Below are 17,350 nucleotides of genomic sequence, written 5' to 3'. Positions count from 1 at the left end.
TGCACAGCCAAGCCTGGGTCCACGGCACTCTAACCTGCATTGCACGACTTTCTAAGTTGGTCTCCGGCGACGTGGGACTCCTTTGTGCAACTTCAGCGAGCACTGTTTCACGCATCCTCGTAGTGCCTGTTTCTGGCACTTCTCCGGGTGCTACCTGCTTCAGTGAGGGCTCTTTGTCTTGCTCGAGGTCCCCTCTCTCTTCAGGTCCAATTTGCGACTTCCTGGTCCCTCCTGGGCCCCAGCAGCGTCCAAAAATACCAAACGCCCGATGTGCGACTAGCAAGGCTTGTTGGCGTCCTTCCGGCGGGAAAACACTTCTGCACAACTCTCCAAGGCAAGAGGGATCCGTCCACCAAAGGAGAAGTCTCTAGCCCTTTTCGTTCCTAAGAAACCTCAGCTTCTTCTGTCCAGTAGAAGCTTCTTTGCACCCGCAGCTGGCATTTCCTGGGCATCTGCCCATCTCCGACTTGCTTGTGACTTTTGGACTTGGTCCCCTTGTTCCACAGGTACCCTAGATTGGAAATCCACAGTTGTTGCATTGCTGGTTTGTGTCTTTCCTGCATTATTCCTCTAACACTACTACTTTGTCCTTAGGGGAACTTTAGTGCACTTTGCACTCACTTTTCAGGGTCTTGGGGAGGGTTATTTTTCTAACTCTCACTATTTTCTAATATTCCAAGCGACCCTCTACAAGGTCACATAGGTTTGGGGTCCATTCGTGGTTCGCATTCCACTTTTGGAGTATATGGTTTGTGTTGCCCCTATCCCTATGTTTCCCCATTGCATCCTATTGTAACTATACATTGTTTGCACTGTTTTCTAAGACTATACTGCATATTTTTGCTATTGTGTATATATATCTTGTGTATATTTCCTATCCTCTCACTGAGGGTACACTCTAAGATACTTTGGCATATTGTCATAAAAATAAAGTACCTTTATTTTTAGTATAACTGTGTATTGTGTTTTCTTATGATATTGTGCATATGACACTAGGTGGTACTGTAGTAGCTTCACCCGTCTCCTAGTTCAGCCTAAGCTGCTCTGCTAAGCTACCATTATCTATCAGCCTAAGCTGCTAGACACCCTATACACTAATAAGGGATAACTGGGCCTGGTGCAAGGTGCAAGTACCCCTTGGTACTCACTACAAGCCAGTCCTCGAGCATGGAGCCCCCTCGTGGATCTGGCGTGCTGCACTCATCCGGCTGAGGTGCCCCCCCTTCCCTTCCCCCTGAGGTGCCTGTTGTATTTCTATCTGATGCCCCTGCAGTGTTCTCTCCGTTTGGATCGGGTATCTTGTGTGGGCCTCGTCCATACATTTTGGGCCCAGTGGTCCACAGACTATGAATGGTGCAATACCTGCACTACTGATTGTGGTGTATATTTTGTGTATATATATATATGTATATATTTGCTTACTGTATTTTGATATATTACAATGGTTCCACTCATTTCCTTTTGTCTTTGCATTCTTCCGGGGGGGGGGTTGGGGGGTGTTACTGTAATGTATAGATAAGCATTGGTGTGTGTGTTGTAGTGGGTGAGGGTGGGGGTGGGGGTTGGGGTGTTGAGTGTGTGTATCCCTGGGTTTTTGCCTCCCCCCTCCCCTATGTCGTAGATGCAGTGCTCACTGTGGTCTTCTCCGCCGGCGTTGATGATCCTCGTAGAGGAGCAGGAAGACTAACCCTGGCAAAATATGAAGTTCCGGCTCCATGGTGCCCTCCTTCCTCGTGGAGTGTGTAGAGGTGAGTATTTTCCCTTTGAAATGGCTGTTTCCGCCGTGTTTTTATCCGCGGTGAATCCGCCCTGGAAAAGGTGGCAGATTGGTAGGTTGTGATACTGTGGACGGTACATTGTCTTCCGCCTGTCTGTTGCCGGTGACTGCTGCGCTGTTTGTTTGTACCACCGTGGCGGTCGGAGTGTTAAAGTGGCTGTCTTTGTTGGCGGTTTCCGCCACGGTCATAATTGCTAATTTTTTACCGCCGGCCTGTTGGCGGTCTTACCGCCGCTTTAACACCGTCCGTCAGGGTTGTAATGACCACCAAAGTCTCTTTCAAGTACAAAGTACCTGGTTTGCAGTGGAAAATCTCTGCAAAGGGCCGCAGAGGAGATGCGTGGAAAAATGGTGTGTGCGTTGGTTTCGCCCCTTCACACACTGACTTGCGTCGTTATTTTTCATGCGCGGAAGACGTGCGTCCTTTGTAGAAAGCAGTCAGGTGAGTCCTTTGAGCAGCCAGGCAGCTCTTCTTGGCAGGATGCAGGTTCTGGTTCAGGTTTCTTCTCCAGCAAGTGTCTGTGGTGGTAGGGCAGAGGCCCTGTTTTATACTAAAATGTGCCTTTGAAGTGTGGGAGACCTCAAAGAGGGGCCTAGAAGTGCACCAGGTCCCTTTTCAGTTCAATCCTGTCTGCCAGGGTCCCAGTAGGGGGTGTGGCAGTCCTTTGTGTGAGGGCAGGCCCTACACCCTCCCAGCCCAGGAGGACCCATTCAAAATGCAGATGTATGCAAGTGAGGCTGAGTACCTTGTGTTTGGGGTCTCTGAGTGAATGCACAAGGAGCTGTCAACTAAACCTAGCCAGACGTGGATTATAAGGCACAGAAAGATTTAAGTGCAGAGAAATGCTCACTTTCTAAAAGTGGTATTTCTAAAATAGTAATATTAAATCCAACTTCACCAGTCAGCAGGATTTTGTATTACTATCCTGGCCATACCAAATATGACCTTCCTACTCCTTTCAGATCAGCAACTACCACTTCAACAATGTATGAGGGCAGCCCCAATGTTAGCCTATGAAGGGAGCAGGCCTCACAGTAGTGTAAAAACAAATTTAGGAGTTTTACACAACCAGGACATGTAAACTACACAGGTACATGTCCTGCCTTTTACCCACACAGCACCCTGCTCTAGGGGTTACCTAGGGCACACATTAGGGGTGACTTATATGTAGAAAAAGAAGAGTTTTAGGCTTGGTAAGTACTTTTAAATGCCAAGTCGAAGTGGCAGTGAAACTGCACACACAGGCCTTGCAATGGCAGGCCTGAGACAAGGTATAGGGGCTACTTAAGTGGATGGCACAACAAGTGTTGCAGGCCCACTAGTAGCATTTAATCTACAGGCCCTAGGCACATATTGTTGCTTCTACTAGGGTCTTACAAATAAATCAAATAGCCAATCATGGATAAACCAGTCAACAGTACAATTTAAACTGAGAGCATATGCACTTTAGCACTGGTTAGCAGAGGTAAAGTCCCAGAGTTCAAAAGCCAACAACAACAGGTAAAAAGAAATAGGAGGAAGGAGGCAAAATGTTTGGGGATGACCCTGTGAAAAGGCCAGGTCTAACAATATACCATTCCACCAACATGTGAATGTCAACTACAACACCTGCAACACAATGAAGTCAGTACAAGTAAATAGAGCTCAGCCATACTAAAATCCTTCACAACAGATTCAGAATAGCAAAGGTAGAAGTACCAAACTTGGATAACAAATCTTAAATATGCCAGGAATTACCAATGCACACATGGGGTTAACAAAATAGTGTATATTGTACCCCTATAGGAGATGTTCTGCCCTTTGTAACATGCCCACAATACATTGGCTAAGGGAATAGCAGGCTAGCAACTTACTTTCACAATACCATGGACATTATACTAATAGTCTGAAATGATACGTCAATGATATGTCTTGAACTATGAATGTAGAATTACCATCATGCTATTCATCATGTAGGATGTCCACCCTGATTAAACATCACATTTGCCAATGTGCAGTCCACATTTAACGATGGGGACACCTCCTCATACCTCTGAGTAACCGTAGCAAGAATAGCAGGCTAGGAACTTACCTTCACATTACCATGGAGATGGTACAAATAGTTTGAACTGGGATGTCAATGATATGTCTTACACTATGAAGGTAATATTACCACCATGCTTCTGATCATGTAGGATGTCCACACTGATTAAACATCACATTGGCCACACTTTACAATAGGGAAACCTCCTCACACCTCTGAGTAAGTGTAGCAAATATGCCATGTGAAATTTCAGATTGAGATTACACTCTCACATAAACTTTACATCTAGTTCTCAACTCATGAATAATTGGCCTTTTTCTCAGCTGTCAGACCCGATGTTGCACATAGAGCTAGATCCAGTGGAATAGAAATGAACAGAGACCAAAGACTTGGACAGCTTACCAACAGAATATCTGGAGTATTGATAGGTAGGTGGGAAGGATGACCCAACAGGTTACATATAGAGCAGTATAGTGGTACACAAATGACAAAGTCTTGTGCATCACCACATGCTTTAATGCAATATGGTACACATAGGTGAGTTTTACATCCCTATACACAATACAATGTCCACACCTGTATATCAATGTCATAAAATGTACACATAGGTGTTACTGGGGTGCCCTTTGCCTTTAGCACTTACCACATTGTCACAGCTTAAATACTTACACATTATACACTGAACTCGCAGAGGGATGCATATGTGTGTAGTCAGTACTTGTGGCTGCTGTTCTGCCCTCAAATGCCCATCCAACTCAGGGCATGCCACCACCAAAATGCAGGCCATAAGGGGGTCAGGGTTTGCCTGGCAGACCCCCCTTGTTGGGAGGACATCCCCAGCTGGGCCTCTGCAGTCTTTCAGGCCCAGTGTCTCAGGTCTTCCCACTGCTTCCTACAGTGGGTGCTCTACCGGCTGTGGACCCCCAGGGTCCGCACTTGCTTGGTAATGGTACACCAGATTCCCTTTTTTGATGGGCATTGACCTGCTTGGATGACACAGACAAAAGGAGAAAGTTATGTCCACATGCAACATACTAACACAAGTGGTCAGAACACTTCAGTCACAGCAAGTAAGCAAACATTCCCTTCCTCTCTGTTCAAATTCCTTCCCTATTTTCCATCTGCAGCCAGCGCATGTGTGAAGTGGAGTCACCCATACAACATGCATGATCAGTAGGAGGTACTAACTAGACATATAACCAGACCACATGATTGTCCATAACATGATATTGTTGCGTTGGCTCTCATTATCCTAAATGAGACTACTGGATTTCTAGGCAGCAGGATCGTTCATGGTGTGGGGGACTGAGTCTGACCCACTTGGAAGGACCTCTGTCACCCTAAACCCGGTTTTGCTCCGGCTAACTAGCAGTGCCTCATTTCTCCCAAGGGTAAGAGATGATTGGGCAGCCGAGCGCATGACATCTTTGGAACTTCTCAGGGAAGTCGTGGTCACTCAGATCTAAACCAGCTCTTTCATTTACAGTATGATCTCATATACAAATGACAAAGGCAGTTTAAGTTTTATATAATGTTTTAATAAAACTACTGCATTATAGATATTAAGGCGTGAGCCGCAATAACCAGAACCATACAACACAGTAGGATTGAAATAGTCACGAGGAGAGTAAAACATAAGAATAACGCTATCATGGTGTTAACAATTTCTACTCTCTCTCAGCTAATTCTATTTCGAGCACAGCATGTTAAGCTTCTAACTTGCATTTCAGATTCCCTGGGAAGACCTCAACCCTCATACCTGAGCAAAGGCCTGTGATCTGGTTCAGCACCTGCAACGAGGCAGTCAGCGTCTAGTTGTGGTTCCCTGGTCGGAATCTCCCTCTCTATTGTATTGGGACAAGGAAGTGTTTTTATAACTAACATGTCAGCGTGATCACAAAATGTCCCTACGCAAGAACGCCAAAGACTAAACTCCTACCACGTCTATCGGCAATGTACCAGACTGTATCCTTGACTGAAGCACAGAGTGAACAGGAATGTGTTATTGAGAACTCCAGTACTGAAGTAGGCTAAACAGTGTGATATAAAAAATAAAACAAGACCGTAGAACTGGTTATTTGAAAAATAACAGTACGAAGCTGAATAAAAAGCATTTAGAGCAAAGTGCACAGAGGCTCTAAGCTGCGAGCAAAGGATCCAGGGCAAAGTGCACAAAGGCCTAAAGCCTGAAGCTAATGCGCAAAGGATACATAAAACTGACCACACTACACCCTCCCCTTGTCGGTAGCAAGTGGTTCTAATAATATCCAAATATGCCCCAGATTAAAAAAAATACATCAAATATATATTTCGACAAGATCAGAGGACAGCAAAGCAGAAAACAAAGTATAAATCTGGATGCATGTGATGGTAAAGCCAAATTAAATATAATGTCAATTTAAAAAAATCCAATTCTTAGACAGAAGCCACGGAAAGCAGGAGATCCTCCACTTCGACAGATGTTAACATCAGAAAATCCACACCAAAAATTATCATGGAGCAGATGTGTTCCAAAGCCCCAGAACCATCCGGGGCGACACCCCGTGCAGGGCCTATGAATGAGACAATACCATCTTCCTCCAGGAAGGGAATCTCATAAACTGGCTCACAAAGCAAACGCAACCGCAGTGCACAAGTCTGGGAATGAGCCCTAATCGGGAACATCAACAGATCAGTATCGACCAATGGGGGGCGCTGCAGTGAGAGACAGAGAGCCAGTGCATGTTCAAATGAGCACCAAAGGCACCGAAACACGGGCTGCACACAATCCAAAACCGGTCGGAATGACAGAGACCAGTCACACTCCAATTGTCCCAGGAGTGTTGCTCCAAAATGCTGCATCATGCGTTCACGACACAGCTGCGCTGATGGGAGCGCTAATGTGGGATCTCGTCGCAGTGGGACAGCCATTGCGAAAGAACAGCAGCAACAGCAAAACCCCAGCCAACAAAGCCAAAGTAATCGGGAATCCCCCAAAAATGCTTCAGAAAATAGAGTGAATAGCCGAAGGTATTAAACCGAATATGGAAGAGAAGGTATGAGCAAAACCAACACCAATGGCTTAAAAAAAATGTGCAATTCCAGCAGTGCTGGACGCATTATATATACGTCCCACGAGTTCATCAAAGTGACTCGGAAAGTTAGTATTCAAAAGGGACTGTATCTCTGCTGATGACCTCGCCACCTGAAGTGCGTAGGTCTCGCTAGCAGATGTAAGGGCCACATGCTTTTGAAACAATAGAGCTTTTAGTCGACTCAACTTGTCGAAATTCACCTTGGAAGTAGCAATATGAGGCCAGATGTCCGCTACCTCCCTAATTTGAGTGGGGGAAACAACATATTCCCGCAGCACGTAACGGCCTTGGTGACAATGACTACATAAACTATTCCGGCATGCATGCCACAACTGGGTTCACTGTTAAGAATGACGTAACTGCCGTTTGAAAGCACCTGGAAAGTGTTTTTAATTACCGGGACTGGAACTCCCTTTAGATAACAAGCTAAGTTAGCAATCAAGGCATTACACGCCCTGTGCAAAGACAGCTGTTTACAAACCATTGAATGGCTGACAGAAGTTTCGTATTCGCTACTGCTAAGAAAAACCTCCCTCAAACCATTAATACATCTGTATACAAAGGGAAGCTCCCACACCTCGTGTATGTAACTGTCTCCCAACCGTTCATATCTACCCACCGGAATGTGCTTTAAACATGAAGTAAATTGCAGAGTGGAGATAGGCAAATTAATAACCCCGTGAATCAACCACTCAGCTGACGGAATCTCAGCAACAGTAAAAGGTAATTTCTCCAACTTTTCAATATTTAACATAACATATGTCGCTTCCTTCTTAGCCATCAGCTGTTGTTGACGAGTCAAATTAAAGGAAATAAATATCTCCCTGGCACGAATGTGCTGCCACGGAACGCGACCTGCCTTCAAGGTCTGTAGAGTCCAACCCAACTGCATGATAGACCGCGTTTGACATATCAGAGTTAATAATGTCTATAGCAGAGGAAACAATGTTGTCAATTGTGTAAACACGGTCTGAAAGAGTATGCATCCCATTATCCACAACAGACAAAGCCTGTATCAAATTCTCCTGATCAATTTGCCTTAACCGGGCCGCTGCCTCCTGTTGTGAAAGCTTCCAAATCTCATTATATACTTCATATAGAAAACGTTTCTTCCACTGCATTCTTGGTCCTGACAAAAAATCTTGCAAGTCAGAGTCATTAGACAGTAACGTGAGATGTGTCTTAACTGCATCAAGCATGGATGACTTCAACCATTGTTGACAAAGTTTCCCCACGCTGTATGTAGTAATGATATCAGCATGTTCTGGTGATATGTAGCGAGGGTCTGCCCTACTAGTCCAGAACCCCCCGAAGAGGTGACAAAACGCTGATGACACCCATTAGTGTCTATGGGCCACAATAACCACCCACCCGGACGTATCAATGAAGTGTTAAGCGTACCATTATGGACTCAGTCTGTAAGCTCACTAAACGTGGTATTAATGTATTGCTGCCAATTGCTCAATTTGGAAGGGACAGGTTTGCTAGGCAAATTCAAATCTCTAATCGTTGCTAAGCCCAAACAACAAGTCTGTTGTACAGTGTCATTTAGGAAAATAATTTGGACAGGAATAATACACGCCCTAAACAATGTGTCCCTGCCCGCATTTGCCAATTTTTCGTTCCCCAGACACTTTTCAAGTCAACAGTTTTGGACCAGTATTCATACCCCTCAACCGAAAGTTTGGATACAAACAAATTCGAATACAGTAATTTAGTATCTGTCAATAACATTTGTTTATTAGCATGCAGAGTAACTTTAAAATAGTAAGACTTAGCACTCTGTTGATTATGCCCAGAAAAATATGCAAATTTATCAGAATACGTTTTATAGCTTCCCTGTGGAGGAGTCGGGCAATGTTCCCATTGCACATATTCAAATATCGACTTAGGGCTACTAGCTTTATGAATAAAGTGGTGTCCATAATAATTGTAGCAAAACATGTCACCATGATTATCTCTAAACAGGTAAGCATGTTCATTTTCATAGACAGTATAATATTGCAATTCCGTCAACATAGAATCCACTGTCTTTACATCCCAATCATCAGATACAATGCCTGGTATAACGATATCATTCATTGATAATTTGAGAACATACGGTATTTGAATTATTTCAGTGGGACCACATATATCAAACATTACTCAATCCCACACAATCCCATCCGGAATCGGTACAGCAGAAATGTTCACAAAGGACAAGTCTCTTCGAACCATATGAGACGAAAAATGTGGTTTCAACACCGTCTCCACGTGCTCAATTTCAGATCGTTCAGGAAGAAAATGACCATGTATCACCAAAAAAAAAGTAACTACAAATCCCAGCCACAAAAAAAAAGTCATTACATTCATAAAAAGCCACAGATAGTTCGAAGGAACAACAAAATATGTGTTTTGAAGCCAATGCAGCAGCTTACGTGGACCCTGGGCTGATGGTAAAGAGGACAAGGAGTCCGACACTGTATCATCAGTGGTGTTGAAGCAGCCAGAGGAAGTTCTCGCAAAAGGTGCAACCGTAAACAAAGAAGCAGATGGTGGCTCTCGCCTTGGCACGCTATAAACCACATGTTCAGTAATATCATTAGAACGTACATCAACTTGATCAAAAGATTCCGTAGCATTCGCCGTCTGTGGAACAATCGCAAGATCAGCTTCCACCCTCCCCAAGCTCGGAGAGGAAACAACGGCGGTTCAAATCACCTGCAGCGAGACTTCTTCCCCAGTAGTGAGAGGGATTCTGGAACTACTGGGTGTCCCTCTTGGTCTGCTGTGCAGAATCGGCCACATGTTGTAACTTGACATTATCAATGGAAACCAAGCGATTTCCCTTGGCACCATGCAACGGTGGTAAAATTACAGTCCTCGTGCCGCTGACCTCTATCACAGGGACAGGCACCCGATAAGAAGGACCAAATTCTTTTTTCACTGCGACCTTTTCACGCACAAGATCCCCAATCCTGGGAATCCAACCAGTAGGCGTTACTGGCACATCCTTAATTCCTGTGGAGGCAGCACTTGCAGAAGAGTTATCTTCACGGAATTGTTGTAAATCCTGCAAAACAGTGACACGATCATTTATGTCAAAGGGGGTATCCGCCGTCTCCACACCAGGACCATCTAGATCAGGAACATACATTCGTGTTCCAAACAGGTACTCATATGAAGTATGACCCCCCAGGGACCATCTAGGCAAGTTTTTAAGTGCTCTCTGTACTCCATACGGGTGGGCTAGCCAACTACGACCCGTACCTATAACTCTGGCCGTTAAGGATTGCTTTAAATCGCGATTTAAACGCTCCATGACAGAATTTCCCTCGGGATGAAATGGAGATGAGAACTGGAGCTGGACCCCCAACAAAGCCATGGTGTCCCTGAATGCCTTAGAGGCAAAGACAGGACCCTGGTCCGAATGAAAAGCCGCAACTGCAAATGTATCGACAAAGATGCGCAAATCTTTAATAACAGTTCGAGCGTCAGCCGAGCGTTGTGGCCAGACCCACACAAATCTGGAGCACGAATCTTCAGCAACCAATATATATTTGTATGCACTATCTGGCGTCAGCGGACCACAATGATCCAAGTACACACACTGTAAAGGTTTATTTGATATGAGAAGGGGCGTCTGCTGCGGGCGTATGACCGTGGAAACTTTAATTTGTTGACAGACGTCACAACAAAGGACATACTGCTTTGTCTCTTTATAGAGACCAGGCCACCAGTAACAAGCTTGTAAGAGTGAAATTGTGGCAGCCACGCCCGCATGCACAGACGCCGCCCCCTCATGTGCTGCAGTAATTAATCGAGGTCGCTCAAGTTTATTGGGCATTTCACGTACACCAACGCCTGGGATTTTAACGACAGCGTTTAGCATACCACCCATACAGTAACTATATTTAGAAGGGAATCCTTTAGGAAATGGCGTGCCATAAGCCGTAGCTTTTATGGCAGCCAAAATCTCTGTATCTGGTTTGGAACTCGAACGAGTTACTGCGGCCACATCCACTGCCGATTTTGCTGCTTCATCAGCCAATGTATTCCCAGCAACGTGTATTCCAACGCGCTGGTGTACAAGTGTATACACAACATTGACTTTAGGAAGCATCTCTTTCAGATCTGCAACCTTCCCCCACAGCAATTTGTGTTTAATGGTGTTACCTTTGGAATCTCTGAACCCATTCAACCTCCAGTAGTGCAAATATTCATTGAAAGACTGAACACAGTAATAGGAGTCACAAACCAGCAATGTAAATACTGCCGGATCCGCGTGTTCCAAGGCTAATAATAGAGCTTTCAGCTCAGCCAACTGTGCCGTACAGTCTCCCAAGGTCTGTGTATAAGTATGTTGGGGGCAAAACTTCTCCCCCTCCATATAGCCGCTCACCACAGCACATGCAGCAGAATACTGTTGTTTAGTCCCAACCGCTGGTTGTGCAGAGCCATCGGTATACATGACCACCTGATATTGGTCAATAGGCAATGTGCCAGCGGGAACTGGGTACTCCATTTCATATTGAAGAAATTCTTGAGTCTGCAGTTTAGGGTCAAATATGTATTCTACATCAGTGGCTGTCAAAGACGTAGCCCATTGAATCCATCGCAGGTGTAAAGCTTTCGAATTAGGAACACTCGCTTTTGTAACAGCTTCTAAGGCTGGAATCGGGGAAACAACTACGATGCGTTGGCCCTGGGCAAGAGGTCGTTCCTTAATCACAGCCATCTGTACTGCAGTGAGAACGTTCTCAATTTGTGCAAAACGGTGTTCTGCAGCAGAATACAAGTGTGACTTGTATGCTATCGAGACTGTATCACCCTCATTAAAGGTGACATACTTAAACCCAACGGCACCAGGTATAACCCTGATGACCAGATGCGTTTTATTGTCCAGTGTTTGTAAATGTTTTACTGCTAAGAGATCAGATTGTAAATCTCGAAGAATATGTGTATGCTCAATCGTCCAAAATCTACTCGAAAAATTTGGGCGAATCAACTCGTATAATGGTTTTATACGTGGAACGTAATCAGGAATGTAAGTTCTGCCAAAATTTAGAAACCCCAATAATGACTGGAGTTTCCGAATCGTATTAGGAGGTTGCAACTGAGCACATTTCTCCAAAAAGTGAGGCGCTAAGCTCTTGCCCTCATTCGACAACTCATATCCCAGGAAAATGACGCTGAGGAAGGCAATCTTTGATTTTTTTAAATTAAATTTGTAGCCAATGTCAGCAAATCCCACAACAATGCGCGTTACTCGCCTTAAATGTTGCAGCAACTCATCGTCCGTCAAATATATATCATCAACATAAGATAATGCTTCGGGGTCCAACTCGTGCAAGATTTCAGTTACACGAGCCGAAAATAGTCCTGGGCTATTCTTATACCCCTGAGGCAGACAACAAAGCTTTTTTTGAGAGCCAAACGCTGTAAAGCTCATATAGTCCTTACTTTCGGGCGCTATATTTTGGCAGAAAAATCCATTCGAGATATCTAATGTTGTTTTGTATTTCTTACACACTATATTATTCATGAGCGCAGCGCTATGTGAATTTTGTATTGCATATGTGCGTGTATGTCCATTTAAATGTCTGTAATCCACCACTATCCTATAAGAATGGTCCTGTTTTGCCACCGGAAATAAGGGATTATTCATCGGCGAGACACAGGGTTCAATTACTCCCTGGTACTCCAATTGTGTAAGACTTTTTCTTACCGATGCCCTTGCTTCAAATTTTAAAGGATACTGCAGTTGCGGCTGAGGTTCGCCTTTTATCGGAATTACATGATAAGGTGAATCCCTATCCCACCCCACATTATTTCTATATAGGGCGGGTGCCTGTGCCAGAGCCCATGATTTACTATAGGACTCTGCTAGTTCTCCCGGAACAAGTGGTGAGAACGAAGGTGTAATAACCTCCTCCCCAACTGGACAGTCACGAACAAAGTCAGGTGGCCAATCCTGTTCGACCAGCAGAACGTCATACAATTTGACCACACGGTCCTAAAAGATGGTGTTTATAGTGCGTTCAGTGTCCCCTTCTAATTGTAAAGTTACTGTATATACTCTATCGGGATCAGAGACACACATATCTGCTGTTTCGACTTGAATGAAGTCATCAGTTGTTTTCACCTCCAGATTCTCTAGAAGACTCTGGCGAACTATTGTGACCTCTGCCGCGCTGTCTAACAGTGCTAACGCCCATGTCTTGTTCTTCAAGAGAACTCTCTTCTTGAGTGGCATGTCTAACTGAGATCGCCACCACTTTCTTCTTTTTAAATTGCTGCTTTTGTTGGATCGGTTTCTCTTCTTGTTTGATAGAAACCTCAGTTGAGCGTTGCGATTCCTGTCTTGGTTTCACCTACTCTGTTCTCCGCTCTTACCGCCCACCTCTCTCACTTCTCTTTTCCGAGGAGTCCTGAAAGGAACGAGATTGGAGTGTATCAGTATATTGATATCTATCAGGCGTCTTCAAATTATCCCTATTCCTGAGATTATACCTAGTCTGCGGGGTCTCCGGTTGCGGAGATTGTCCCCTATCTTTTTTAGGTGTCTGTTGTTTTTTCTCCCAGCACTTTTTAGTACCCTCAGGTTGCTGTTGTTTAGTAGTATCTTTACTATTCTTACCCTGTAACTGGGGTTTTTGCGGTCAACCCCCAAGGCTATCACGACCGATACTTGAATATGTTTCCGCTGTGATTCTCAGCAGTTCCCGCTCCTGGTTACCCTGCGGGACGTCTCGAAGACGCATACACACCACTAGTTCTACTGCCTCTCCTTTGAGATTACTCAAAACCATAGAAGAAACCGCGGCAAAATTGCCCATAAGCTGCATTCCCAAATCTAAGGCTGGGGCAGCTCTATATTCATCCTGAATTTGTTTCAGCACTTCCGGTAGATTAGCCAATGTGGGTGTACCGTGTGCTGTAGTGTAGAGCGCGGCAAATACCGTGCCCCAAGTATTACAATGGTCCACAGGAGGAACCATTCCATACGGCAAACACATCGTCAATATTCTATGTTTATCCTGAGGTCCCGTATGGGGAAATACTGCTTCCAGCGTATTAATTTTTTGTGCCAGCCAAAATGGAGTCTCCTCTCGCTTAGCTGGGGCTTTACCCATAACTGAGTGTACAGTGGTCAGATTAACCCCCGGAACCACTGCATGTGGTTGCGCAGGAGCAGCAAGCGCTGGGTTTGTGTTAAGTGTCTGCATCACAAATTGAACCAAACATCTATATGTAGCCGTTAATTCCGTATATAAGCGACGAACTTCAGCCACCGCCAATTGAGCTACCGCAGGATGTGGTGTATATGTAGCCAATAAAGGCCAGGTAGGACCATCATTACTCAGTGGACCTAACCTAACAGGTGCTATGGTGTGGGGTAGGGCGCCATCAAGCCAATTATTATGTTCTTGATATGATAGAGGTATTTCTAAAAATGCATATGCCCTGTATTGTCCAGGGGAATTAGCAAAAGTGTATTCGTGAAAAGTATTTGTACCCCCATCTACTGCTGGAAATACAACCCAAGAATAAAAGAGTTCTGTCCTATAGGCTGCATGGGCGTCCACCACAAACGTGACTGGACCCCCCTGGTTCGTGAGACCATGTGCTATCAGATGTCCCGTGAGCGGTTGGCGCATATTAAGCGCTATGTTCACTACCTGAGGATTTGCCATTTTGAAACAGCACTAGGGCAGCGAAGGCACACCAATAACGGGGTTTTCCTTTTCGAAGTTCAAGCTTGAACAACCGACCACTAAGTAATAGGATGCACCTATCCCGTGGTGGCGGAAATCCTCAGCCCCACGGACGTCTCCGTTATCGGAACCGAGGAGTCAATATGTATATGAGACCGAGAGAGTCAGCTGGACCCCAAAATTAGAGCCAGACCAATCGTTGGCTGCGCCATGTCGCGTTGGCTCTCATTATCCTAAATGAGACTACTGGATTTCTAGGCAGCAGGATCATTCACGGTGTGGGGGACTGAGTCTGACCCACTTGGAAGGACCTCTGTCACCCTAAACCCGGTTTTGCTCCGGCTAACTAGCAGTGCCTCATTTCTCCCAACGGGAAGAGATGATTGGGCAGCCGAGCGCATGACATCTTTGGAACTTCTCAGGGAAGTCGTGGTCACTCAGATCTAAACCAGCTCTTTCATTTACAGTATGATCGCATATACAAATTACAAAGGCAGTTTAAGTTTTATATAATGTTTTAATAAAACAACTGCATTTTAGATATTAAGGTGTGAGCCGCAATAACCAGAACCATACAACACAGTAGGATTGAAATAGTCACGAGGAGAGTAAAACATAAGAATAACGCTATCATGGTGTTAACAATTTCTACTCTCTCTCAGCTAATTCTATTTCGAGCACAGCATGTTAAGCTTCTAACTTGCATTTCAGATTCCCTGGGAAGACATTAACCCTCATACCTGAGCAAAGGCCTGTGATCTGGTTCAGCATCAGCAACGAGGCAGTCAGCATCTAGTTGTGGTTCCCTGGTCGGAATCTCCCTCTCTCTTGTATTGGGACAAGGAAGTGTTTTTATAACTAACATGTCAGCATGATCACAAAATGTCCCTACGCAAGAACGCCAAAGACTAAACTCCTACCACGTCTATCGGCAATGTACCAGACTGTATCCATGACTGAAGCACAGAGTGAACAGGAATGTGTTATTGAGAACTCCAGTGCTGAAGTAGGCTAAACAGTGTGACATAAAAAATAAAACAAGACCGTAGAACTGGTTATTTGAAAAATAACAGTACGAAGCCGAATAAAAAGCATTTGGAGCAAAGTGCACAGAGACTCTAAGCTGCGAGCAAAGGATCCAGGGCAAAGTGCACAAAGGCCTAAAGCCTGAAGCTAATGCGCAAAGGATACATAAAACTGACAACACTACAATATGTCTCCATAAACATTTCTCACAACATTAATGTTGGACATGCTGCAATCAACGCTGTGTATAGAAGACGTTAGATTACACACTATCTACCATATATAACTACTGAATACCTACCTTTGCACATGTACACATGTCCATACACCCATAAATGATTTCCCAATCCTTCACTACTGCACATTTTATGTACACCATCATACACACCAACACACCCCCTCCCACATCACAACAGACACCACCACACACATCACCCATACCATATCATGGCTCCTCAACAACACCCCAGGTTTTCTGTGGAGGAGCTCAGGGTCACGGTGGAGGAAATCGTCCGGGTAGAGCCACAGCTATTCGGATCACAGGTACAACAGACATCCATTGCAAGGAAGATGAAGCTATGGCACAGAATTGTCGACAGGGTAAACACAGTGGGATAGCATCCAAGAACTAGAGATAACATCAGAAAGAGGTGGAACGACCTACGGGGGAAGGTGCGTTCCGTGGTCTCCAGACACCAGATTTGCTGTACAGAGGACTGGCGGTGGACCCCCACTGCCTCCCCCACAACTAACAACATGGGAGGAGCAAGTCTTGGCAATACTGCATCCTGAGGGCCTCGCAGGAGTAGCAGGAGGACTGGACTCTGATAAGGCAAATCTTTACTACCTTATCCCTCCCACCCCACCCGCATGCCATCACATACTCACATCCTTACCCTCACACCCATCACCCCAACAACCCACAGATACCCCACCAACACAACCCACACATCCCAAAACCAAGCCCTGCATGTAACACTAATGCATGGACACCCATCACCCAAGCATGTCCACTACAGAGACTCACTCATGCCCCACAATCACCAATCACACAAGGACCAAGCCAATAATACAAGCACTGGAGTAGAGGGTCAACCCCCCATTTCACACAATGGCACACACAGATACAATAATTATGCATTTACACCCAAACAGGACCCCTACCTAACGTCACCGGACAGGAGCTGCCAGATATATCCAGTCCCCCCCCCAGAAGAGGCCCACAGTGATGACTGCAGCTCTGCACGCCTGGATCGATCAAGATGACCAGCCCAACCCATCTGGGACCTCGGGACAGTCGGTTCCCCTGACACAGTCACAGGCCACCACAGAGCCTCCCCCCTCAGGAAACACCAGCACAGCACCCACCCAGCGGGCCCATCCCACTGTACTCAGGACACATCAATCAGCAGTGTGTCCACCACTACAGGGAACCCAGGCAAACCCACCAACCGAAGAAAATCAGGGACCTGGGGGCAGTGGCAGTGGGCACACAGTTCAGGGGACAGAGGCACAGGATAACAGGGGAACTGGGAGGACTGCTGTGCGAGAGGGGGAGGACAGGCCCATGGAACCCACTCTCCACGAGGCACACTCCAACATCATGGGAGCTTACCATCATTCCCAGGAGACGATAGCAACTGTACTGGTCAAGTTTCAGGAGACCCAGCGGCTGCAGGAGGAACACTACCTTGGGTTCAGGGAGGACTTGAAGTCCGTTAACACCACCCTGGTCACCATTACAGGGGTTGC

Source organism: Pleurodeles waltl, chromosome 5 (genome assembly GCF_031143425.1).
Source record: "Pleurodeles waltl isolate 20211129_DDA chromosome 5, aPleWal1.hap1.20221129, whole genome shotgun sequence".
In the NCBI taxonomy this organism is placed as follows: domain Eukaryota; kingdom Metazoa; phylum Chordata; class Amphibia; order Caudata; family Salamandridae; genus Pleurodeles; species Pleurodeles waltl.
Note: the sequence above shows the minus strand (reverse complement) of the source record.